This window comes from Cornus florida, unplaced genomic scaffold (assembly GCF_030987335.1).
Source record: "Cornus florida cultivar Cherokee Brave unplaced genomic scaffold, ASM3098733v1 CherokeeBrave_3.0.0_Hap2_Chr07, whole genome shotgun sequence".
Classification (NCBI taxonomy): Eukaryota; Viridiplantae; Streptophyta; class Magnoliopsida; order Cornales; family Cornaceae; genus Cornus; species Cornus florida.
Window position 1 is genome coordinate 45,246,259 of NW_026775577.1, and position 11,845 is coordinate 45,258,103.

Here is an 11,845-nt window from a genome sequence, read left to right on the forward strand (position 1 = left end):
TTTAGGTAGGGGTATTCTAACCTACGACTTCTTTAATTTTGGTGAATTTCTCCCCTTTTATTTAAGTATAAGCATGCTTAACTTAATTGTTTTGCCTATGTGTTTGAGAGTTTTGTGTTTAATATGTTCTATATGACTAAATGACTGAAATTACTTGTTTCTTGGAATGATATGAAGAAGCATGCTAAATTGGAAATTTATTGTTGCGTTTTATGTGTATAAATTGCTGAAATTTTATGTTTCTCAAAGTATGAAATGTTTCTACTACATTCAATGATTTAGATTTGTATATGACGGCATGTTGTGATTAATTTCAAATGATGGAAATTATATATATTGACATGATTGTATTAAGCATGATGCATTCATGTATTCCATTAGGAAAGAAAATGGGAAAATGTTTTAAAAAACAAATGAAAATTACTTTTATATAAATGTTTTGAAAATGGTTTGCGAAAACTCGGATGCCTAGGAGGTGCCTAGTGGTCCGCGACGTTAGTGTGGCATAGAGGGGACTAGTGAGAGACCCTAGCGTGGTTGATATCCAAGATACTTCCATTTGGTTGATAAGACACTAGTTTTCATTGCATCTTTTATTGGAAGGAAGGAGAGGATATGCCCAATTGATTGCTTGGTAAACTGCTAATCCCGTCTTCTTCTTCTTCTTCACTTCTCTTGTTTTTGATAAGCTTTCTACTTTTCGAAATAGAACCCATAATTTCTGTGATGGTATATATATATATCAACAGAACAAATAAATATATACATATGTATATATAAATTGATAAAATAAATTCTCAACAATTTGAAGAGTTTATATATTAGTTATATACCGTACCTATGAGGGTTTTGAACTCAGTGATTTTACACAATGGTTACCTGCAAGGAAAATTGATGTATATATGAGTGCGTGTATACACACACACACACACACACATATATATTGATTATATTAGACACATATACATACTAAATTGACAAACCCAAATGCAAAAATAAGCTAGGGTTTGGGAAATCAATCACCTGAAGAAGGAAGAAACCAATTAAATTAACAATGATGTATATATGAGTACGTGTGTGTATATATATATATATATATTATATACCAGACAAATAATAGATACAGTCCCAAATGCAAAAATCAGTCACCTGAAGAAGCAAGAAAGCGACTAACTAAAGTAGCATTGATGTATATATGAGTGCGTATATATATATAATACAAGACAAATAATACATAGAGTCCCAAATGCAAAAATCAACTAGGGTTTAGGAAATCAATCACCTGAAGAAGGAAGAAATTGACTTAGTAATAGGGCTGCAAACGAGGTGAACCATTTGCGAACTGCTCGGGCTCGGCTCAAGCTCGGTCCGTTAATAAATGAACCAAGCTCAAGCCGAATTATGAGGCTCGATTTATAAACGAGCTGAGTCTGAACATCAATTCATGAACAGTTCACGAATTGTGCTGGATAATGCGTTCACGAACATACTCGATTATAATATATATATATATATGCATACCTAATTATAATACATACAAAAGTTGGGGCCAGATTGTAATTGTATGTAGCACATTTATATGTAGATATATATTTATGTTCGGGTCATATTGTAATTGTATATAGAGTTTGTGGTTATTATGAAAATAGGCCTTTCTTGTCTTTCTATATAAACCCTTTTATGTTTAGGGTTGATAGAATTTGCGCCTCCATCTGTGATCTATTCTCTCTCTCCATCATTGTGCTGATCCCCAAACATCAACGAAGAACAGCAGTTTCAGAGATTAGTCGAGATCTCACTCCCTCATCTACCCTCTCTTCTACCTCCGGCATCCCTTCCATCTACCACCGGTGGCTTCACCGCCTTCATCCATCACTACTCAACTCTCCTCTCTCTTTTTTTCTCTCTCCTTATATATATACACACACACAATATATATATATATATATATATATATATATATATATATATATATATATATATATATATCTCTTATAGACGAAAGCCACCATCAAACCAAAGCTCTCAAATCTCACATCGTCAGCAACTAAAAAACAAGGATTGTTGGCGACCTTCTATTAACAATACTCTATCAACACCGAACCAGTGAAAGATTAGATCTCTCTTATCTTTTCTTTTGATGGATTTCGATGTGAAGATATGTGTATATGTGCATAACATATACAAAGATGGAGTATTGTTGAGAGAAGATCGATGTGAAGTGCGGTGCTGATGTCTAGGGCTCTTACCTTTCTCTCATTCGACTCCTTACCAAAAACCCCCAATTTCCTTGTTCTTACTTTCTTTTGGGATCTCAGATTTTGATGTCTAGGGTTCTTCTTGATGTGTGTTTTGTACGTTATATATATATATATATATATATATATATATATATATATATAAATGAATTTCGAGCCGAGCTCGAGTTTTTGGTGAACACAGCTGAGCCGAGTTCACACAATGAAGCTGAGGCTCGATTCGAGTTCGAGTCTAGCTCGAACACTCCTGTTGCTCATCGAGCCGAGCTCAAACAGCTCACTACTCGGCTTGTCTCGGCTCGATTGCAGCCCTACTTAGTAAAAGCACTTGAATACTTCATTAGAGTAAATCACCTGGGGGAAAGAGCCTATCCGAGAAGATTACTTCAAAATCTCTTTCCTTCCACTTGGGCAATTTGTGTGTGTGTGTGTGTGTGTGTGTGTGTGAAATTATAAGTGAAAATAAAAGAGAAATGAAGACACTGAAAATCATTTAAGTATGGACAGTTGCTTTCTAATTGGTTAAAAAATTAATCATAAAAATTACAAATAATACATCTTTTTTATTTTTATGGATTTTACAATTTTATTTTTCTATGAACAAATTACTCTTGAATATGGTAATATGGTTGTGTGTGTGCGTGTGTGTGTGAAATTATAAGTGAAAATAAAAGAGAAATGAAGACAGTGACTGTGTGTGTGTGTGTGTGAAATTATAAGTGAAAATAAAAGAGAAATGAAGACAGTGACTCTGTGTGTGTGTGTGTGTGCGCGCGCATGCGTGCGTGCGTGCGTGTGTGTGTGTGTGTGTGCGTGTGTGTGTGAAGACAGTGACAGTGACAGTGACAGTGTGTGTGTGTGCGTGTGTGTGTGTGACAGTGTGTGACAGTGCGTGTGCGTGCGTGTGCGTGTGCGTGTGCGTGACAGTGTGTGTGTGACAGTGCGTGTGTGTGCGTGTGTGACAGTGCGTGTGTGTGTGTGTGTGTGACAGTGCGTGTACGTGTGCGTGCGTAGGCGTGCGCGCGTGTGTGTGTGTGTGTGTGTGTGTGTGTGTGTGTGTGTGAATTTATTTGTATTTTTTAGAAATTTATATTAAGTGTTTAAATTTTTTATACTTAGGAGTAATTTAATCTAAAACTAACTTAATATTACAATAATTTTTAGCGTAGAAATTGACCATAAGGCAAACCGAATTAACGCGATTTTTATCACGAAATCTCAGTCCGAATTGCAAACTTGAGTTAAAAAATTTAATAATCTGTTGGGTTCAATTAAGTAGTTAGGATTGGAGGTGGATTAAGATTAAAACTTTCATGTGTCGAATCGAGTTCGAGTTGTACCTCAAACTTACCCGAGTTATAACCCTATAAAACGCCACTTGTTGGGTCTCTTGAGTGCAATGTGGACGCTGCCTCTTTCCCACATGATGGTCGGATTGTGGACAAATTCGTTATGAGAAATAATTGTGGCATTTTGGTTCGAGCAACGACATGTGAACTGGAATATATATATTTTTGAGCCGTCCTTAGGTTATGTTATATTTAAAGAATTGTTGTACTCTACTTAAAAGTTTTAGAAGTGTTATATTTAAAGAATGTGATTCTCACATCAATATATAATTTGCGAAAATAAGATATAATTAATGTTTCCGAACAAAAGAATTACAAACAATAGTGTTTAAAGCATTAATGGCCCTCCATTGAAGATTACAAAACAAAGCACAATATCAAACTGTAGCTCAGCAAGATTTGAGGTTCTGGAAGCAAACTGAAATGCAAAACATTCTTTCCAAAAGCAAGAACCGAAATTGATACAGGCTTATAAATAGAATCATGAACATCTAATACTTTGACCACCACATAATCTGAATCACACTCAAAAACATTTATATGGTCATGACATCCTTTGCAAAACACTTGCGACTATTGCAATCAAACCAGTAAACCTCGAGTTGGCAAGTCATCGATCCCCTAGGTAGCCCCAACAATGTATTGCAAATCTTTGACTGTTGACCCATAGCAGAACGTATTAAGAATCTCTTCAAAACTTTAGCATTCTTCAAGAAATACCCAGAAAAGTAGCTAATTTTAATTAGGGGTACAACTTGAACGGGCTAGCCCAGCCCAACCCGAGTCTAGCCCATGAATTTTAAAATCTGGACATATAAATTCACAATTTGGGTTTCAGTCACCCAACCTTATTCGGTTTGGGCTGGGTTCAACCCAAACCCAATCCGAAAGCCCAAATTAAACATTTCATAAAAAAAAAAAAAAAATTTCTCGATAAACCGAAACTTTCTCTCTCCTCATCCGTCTCTTCTCTCTCTATATTGCCTTCCTACTGATCTCCCCTCTATCTCACATCTCTCAGCGACTCCCTCACCTCTATCTCACACTTCTCTGGGACTCCCTCTATCTCACATCTCTTGGCAACTCCTGCGAAAGTCGAAACGCCGGTCTGGCCACCAGAGAATACGTTTTCTTTAAATTCATACTCTTTCCCTATCTGGGTCTTCGATTCTCAATGCAATTATCATTTCACACATATACGTTGTTCAATTTATGTGGATCGCTTGATTTGGGCCTTTTCCTTTGTTCCAATACTAGGGTTTTTTTTGTGTGTGTGTCACTATGTGTAATCCTTATCTGGTGGGTTAAGGTAATAATTAACTTTTTCGCTCTTTAAATTATGCTTAATAATAGTATTTGATTTCATGAATTTTTAAGTGAGTTCGCACAATACTATCCTTAGTAGCATTTTATGTGAGAAATTCCTGTTGATCTGGTTTATACTTCCATTTCCATGTTGGCATGGCACCTCTATTGCTAACCTTTCCATCAGAAGAGCTGCTATTTGCTTCGTTATTACAGTTGATGAACGGTGAATTTTTCGATTGGGCAATGATATTTGCACTTACTTTTACGCTGTTGCATATAATATAGCATGTTTATTCAGGTTCTTTTGTAGTCTGCCATGTTTTTTTCTCATTATCTTAAGAGACCTCTTGCATATAATATAGCATGTTTAATGCACTTACGGCTACATCAGGAATAGAAGGACACTACATCAGGAATGTGATAGCTTGTTTTGATTTTTCTCCTTTTTCTAATTATCATTTTTCCTGATACCTTTAACTTTTTGATATAATGAAAAAAAAATCTAGAACATGGAAGGCTGATAATTCACGTTTTATAATCTTATTTCTCATGGTAGATCTGCATATTTTTTTGCTGAAGATATATATTAGTATATATGTACAAGTAGCTACTGTTAATTCTTGTATAATTATCCTTTTGCTTGTCCATATATGTATAAATTATACAGTATAATAGGAGAATCTTACAAACTTTTAATTTGCATTTTGCAGGAATTGCTGATGATTTTGAAGGTTAGCCATTCCGTGAATGGTTGGCAATTGAAAAAGGAAAAGTTAGATGGAGATGAAGAAATGAGAATACTGAGTTGTTTGGCCCAGTTAGATTTTATATTTTTTTGGGTGTGAAAAATCTCTCTTTTGGCATACTTAGCATTCTACTTGGTCTATAATATCATTTTATATGTTGAAAAGGTATTTATGTGCTTAAGGCAACCTTGAACTCTACTTGATTATGTCATTGAAGGCATGGGTTTTGATTTTTTGATTCTTGTATATGGGTTTTGAACTTTTAAAGTCTAATACCGCATGGATATATTAAAGTCAATTATATTTCCAAATTTTGTTTCGAGTGTGAAATTATGAAAAACAGGACGTGCAGAAGATATGTTTCATTTTTTTTACAAAATATTATGCTTATAACAGATTTTTGCTCTTTCACTCCAATCTGAAGTAAAAACACTTTTAACAGTAAATTTTAATAAATAAAAATGAAAAAATTTTAACAGTAAAAAAATATAGATATAATAATAATAAAATTTTATTTTTTTATTTTTTTTTTAAATTAAAAAAATCAACCCGTGAACCCGATCCAACCCAACCCGTCGGAAAATATTTAATCCGGGTTATAACACAACCCATGTTGAGTGTAATTCGGGTTGGCCCAACCCAACTCGAATTCGGGTAGAGATTGGGTTGGGTTGGGCCAACCCAACTTGCACCCCTAATTTTAATTACGTGGTGAAACAACAAACATGATGGCACAATACTTGATGTATGCCAACCAAAATGGTGAAGTTTTCTTTTTGGGTAAAAACCAAAATGGTCAAGTTCCTAACCAAAAAAGAAATATAAATACTCTCAACTATCGAGAAATTGCAAGAATAACTTTGAATTTAATCAAAACAAAGTAGCTTAGCTCGTCACCTAACAAACAAGGGTTGCCAGTTTTGGTGCACACTCAAGCAATTTAGGAGGCAAATCCCATCCACTAATATCACCATACACGTAATGATTTAGGAAGCAAATTCCAGCCAGCTCCAAATAAATCAAATGATAAAAATTTGGGAGCGAGCGCACTAGAAGTGCCTTCACTCAAAAAGACAACACTCTTCCTTCCACTTGAATTCCTACCATTCTTAGAAGATAAAGTTCGATGCAAAGAATTTTCACTCATGTTCTCATAAAGACGCCACACATCATCCTCATGCCTATCAATGTAAGAGCCCCCAATGGAAGTATCAACCATGCCCTTGTAATTATCGGATAAACTCTCAAAGAAATATTCAACTAATTGCCATTTGGGCATGTCATGATGTGAACACTTCCTAAGCAATTCATTGAATCTTTCCCATGCCTCATGGAACGTTTCCCCATCCCCGTGTGAAAACTCTCGGATTGAGGTTCTCATAGCATTGGTCTTAGAAACCGGATAGTACTTCTTCAAGAATTCTTGTTGCATATTTGCCCAAGAAGTTATTGAAAAAGGTTTAAGATTGTTAAACCAATATTTTGCCTTGCTTTAAGGGTGAATGGAAAAAGTTTAAGCCTTAAGACCTCTTCCGGCATGTTCGTGTATCTCACGGTGGAACATACTTCAAGAAACTCATCCAAATACTTGTAAGGTTCTTCACTTGGAAGTCCATGATAGTTAGGAAGCATTTGAATGGTTTGTGGTTTGATTTTATAGTGGTGAATGCATGTGGGTGCATTATATTCATTAGGCACATAGTGATCTCTTAAAGCAAGGGGAGGGTTAATAATTGGAGGTGTAACATGGGCACCTTGATTGCCTTGAACTATGGGAGGTTGTGGAGCAAACATTGGCCTTGGCATTCCCAATGGAACTTGGCCTTGTTGTTGTGGTGGGTGAATGAATGGCCTCGGCATGCCTAATGGTACTTGCATGTTATCATGATGCACATTGGGATGGAGGATACCTTGTTGGTCTATGTGACCAAGGTCCTCCACATGGTCCTCATTATGTACTTCCATTATAAAAGTAGAGTGATTAAAATTACCCCTTCCCATAGGTGTACGAACAATGGATTCTAAATTCAAATTAAGAGGGACAAGAGTAGGATTTAATGACCTTCGATCATGTATGCACAAGCACAACACAAACAAGTAACAAACAATCAACAATCACTTCGCCTTCACAACAATTCAACAATCAACAATCTTCCTCCACATACAATGATCCCATACTCCCATGCTATGAACAATATGCAAAGAACAATAAAATTGCCTCCACGTGGGCTCACGATTTATCTAAGAATTGAAATACAAGCCTCCAAACGGGCCAACGATTTAACTAGAGGTTGAGTTAAGAAAGAGCTTACAATGGGTCCTTTAGCACTTCAATTAAATTTTAGCCTTGTAAATTTTTTTAGATTTTAGCTTTTTCCTTACTTTTGCTTAGCTCCTTACTTAAAATGCTCCTTTGCTCACCTTTGAGCTCAATGCACCTGGTAAAACAAGAACCAACACAATAAGTAACCAAAATGAAAATGAAAATAAAGTAAAGACACGATCAAAAGAGTACTAATTCCTAATTGATTCCACAAATACGGCGTTGCCAATTCAATCCCCGACAACGACACCAAAAACTTGGTGTGTCGTGAGACCAAAGCTTACAAAGTGGACTAAGATGAGTCTGGCCAAGTTTTACATTTATAATTTGCCACTACTACCTTTCACTAAAAATATAGTTAGGGCGAGTAGGGATAGTCCCAAGGGATTAGTGGGTCGTATTAGGTTGTGGAATCGAGATTAGGGTTAGTAGGTTAAGTGATTAAAAGATTGGTTGGTGATTGAATTATACTAAGATACAATTTAAACTAAAGTAAACAATTAAATGCAATAGAGAGAAAATAAAAGAGAGAGAGATCTTGGGGTTTAGAGATCACCACTAAGCATAACTTTTCTACACCCTTAATGAATGATTAATGAGGGGGGAAACATGTATTGCAACAATAGTGTGTGTGTGTAGTTGTTTCAATAAGCATGAATGACTAATTAAGTATATATTGTCTAAGCAATATAGTTGATAGCACAATATATTAACTAAGCCATTAATCCTTTCTTTAAGCTCACAATCCCAAACACATCACAAGGTTAGAGACACATGCTACTTGTTTTCATAAGTATGGAATATCAAACAACAAGCATGGATTGTCCTCCCATTTAACATCTAAACTATAACTACACTACAATTAAGCTAATGACATGAAATTAAACTAAGGGAGAGACACAATCCATCAATAAATGAGTATGAACCATCAAATAAATCACAAGAGCATTCTATTAAACACTATGTCTTGACAATCTTTAGGTCTATAGCATCAATAACACAAAACGTAAAAAGTCATTGAGGTATCTAAAACATACCGAAACAAGGAGGAACTCAAATGACACCTATATGGATGATTTTTTCATAAAAATTCATGAAATCGCCTCAAAATAAGTCAAAAGTTGAAACTTAATAGTTTTGTGAAATATGGACATGCACGCAAACGTAAAAAGACATTTAAAACGTGTCCCATTGGTCCGCGGCTTCAAATAACCCCAATGCAAAATATGATCTCTCAACGGCCAAAAATGCCTAAAAATGCTATAAATGAAACCACAATGCAATACCTAGAATGAAATGGTGTTTGGCCCTTGGCCACACCTCGTACATGATCATAGAAACCCTATGAAAAAGAAAGAATGGAATTTCCATGCCCGACGCAAAAGTTATGAAGCAAAGACTTGTGGTTTATCAATGGTTTCACAATGACTTTGAAAGTAAAAGTGCATAGAATACAAGTTACATGTCATTGGACTCCGGCCTCATCTCATACATGTTGAATACAATGAAAAGAGTGTACTTATGCACACTTTACATATATGGAATCAAAGAATACAAGTTTGATACATAAGGCTACAACAATGGTATTTTCATGCTAACACTTGCATGAAATAGAAACTGAAAAGCTAGAAGCCATCCCACTGAACAACAAGCATCACGAGCCAAGTCTTCTTACCTGATCAAATCCCTCAGTAACTTCGGGGTGAGTAAACAAGTTTACTAGTAGAGAATGAGCATGCATCGACTCGATTTCCTTAGAGATTTTTAGGACTAACATGATATAGTTCAAAAGGGATCATGCCACCTAACGTCTATGTCAAATGTTAGACTCAGGGAGCATCCTAAGCTACCATGGAGTATAAACAATAAGAATCATGATATATATATACATATATGAAACAAATCAAAGTTGGAATAATCCAAAAACACAATGAGAAGGGTACTTGAACATAGGTTAACATGAATTGCATCTTCAATACAATTAAGCAAGGTTTAGAATGATTCCATACAACATGACAAGAAAATACTAGAATACTTGGATCACATTATCAATGCAATTAATATGATTGGAGCATTCCAATTAACACGATAGGGTTAATACATGAAATCAAGAACATGACATAATATCTATGCTATTAGACAAAGTTGGAACCATTCACATAACACGAAAAGAGTTACACATGACATCAAGGATAATGCATAATATCTACGCAATTAAACAAAGATGGGATATTCCATAAAACACGAAAAGGAAGATACATGGAGTCAGGAGCAAGGCATAATATCAATGTATTTAAACATGGGTAGAATCTACCACATAACACGAAAAGAGTCTTAAATCTTCAAGAAATACAACACTTAAAATTTAAGGAGTTAAATCACGAATGAAGCATAAAATCTATGCAATGAGATAAGATTGGTGCATTTCACATACATGACAAGTTTAAATCTTCAAGGAATAACAACTTGAAATTTAAAGAGTGAAATCAACCAATGTGGAAACTCAGATATCGCTCGGATTAAAACCGTACTCTTGGGATCACTTTAGGGCTACTAACCCATGGGTACCTTCCCCTAGTGCGTACTTTAGAAACCGGAATCTTGGGATCACTTTAGGGCTACTAACCCATGGGTACCTTCACTAAGTACGCATTATAATGTAGAGGGACATTTCCCCGTACTAGAACCAAGTCCTAGCCATGTCAATCTTGATTGATATCACTAAGTTTCCAAAATCAACAAGTTGTGCAAGTCAAGATAACATTAAGTCACAAGTAATGCATTAAACACGTTTCATGCACAACCAAGATTTTAGAAACATACAAGTCATGCCCTAAATTCTCAACTAACATGGCATGTGAAATGTCAAGAAATCATAGTATGCATCTACATAGCCTACAAACTAGGATATATATCACATAAAATCCATCGATGCAAAAATACCACAAGTATAAGATTAATGATTCAATTGTATACTAAACAACACTTGTGTGAATAAACCATTCCAAGACAAATGAGCATGTTCATTAAGCACATTAATGAAACCAAGATACAGGAAGTCTAGATACATGATGTTAAGGCATGATTAACTCGAGGAAGACACAAAAGAGAATTTAATCTACTTAAGGGATTAAATTATCAAGGTTACATGGCAAATCCAAATGTTCTATGAACAAGTTATGTCAAGAATCATGTCAAGGCCAAGTTCAATGTCAAGTTTCAAGTTCATTTCATACACGACACAACCATGTGAGTTAAGTTCTATACAAGGGAAATAAATAAATATAAGTTTCAAAACTTATCCGATTATGGTCAATGTAATGCACGTGAAGGAACTTATCAAGGAAATCATGATTACAAGGTTATAAACTTAATCAAGTGCATAGAACCATTGAATGGATTTTAATTATTTCATTTAATTAAAATCTTTAGATTTTGAAAGTTATCCAAATGACCTCAATTTAAAATATGTTATACAACATGTCATAACTTGATTTAACAACACAATACAAGTACATTTCATGCAAGGTACGACTATGAGTATTAAACCTTAATACTAGACAAATAATAAATGAAAAGTCTCAAAACTTAATCAAATATTCTAGATTTAATATATGTGAAACTATATGGATCTATTATAGCATACATAGACATATGGATAGAATGAAATGATCAATTGGAAGCATTAAACATTGAATAAACAAGATCTATGTATATAAAAATGTCAAAACATATATCACAATACAAATCCCCTAAAAAATACGTAAATGAAGATGTAGAAAGCATACATAGGGCTAACTCTAGCCCCAAGAGGATATCTACCCACTCATGGATGGTGTCCTCCAACCCTCAAGGGCTAAC

General features: G+C 35.0%; 1 pseudogene; it reads left to right on the top strand.

The window, feature by feature from the left end:
• The first annotated feature begins 6,938 nt into the window (after positions 1-6,938).
• LOC132267999 (small nucleolar RNA R71) lies at positions 6,939-7,037 on the top strand (annotated as a pseudogene).
• The last annotated feature ends 4,808 nt before the right edge of the window (positions 7,038-11,845 follow it).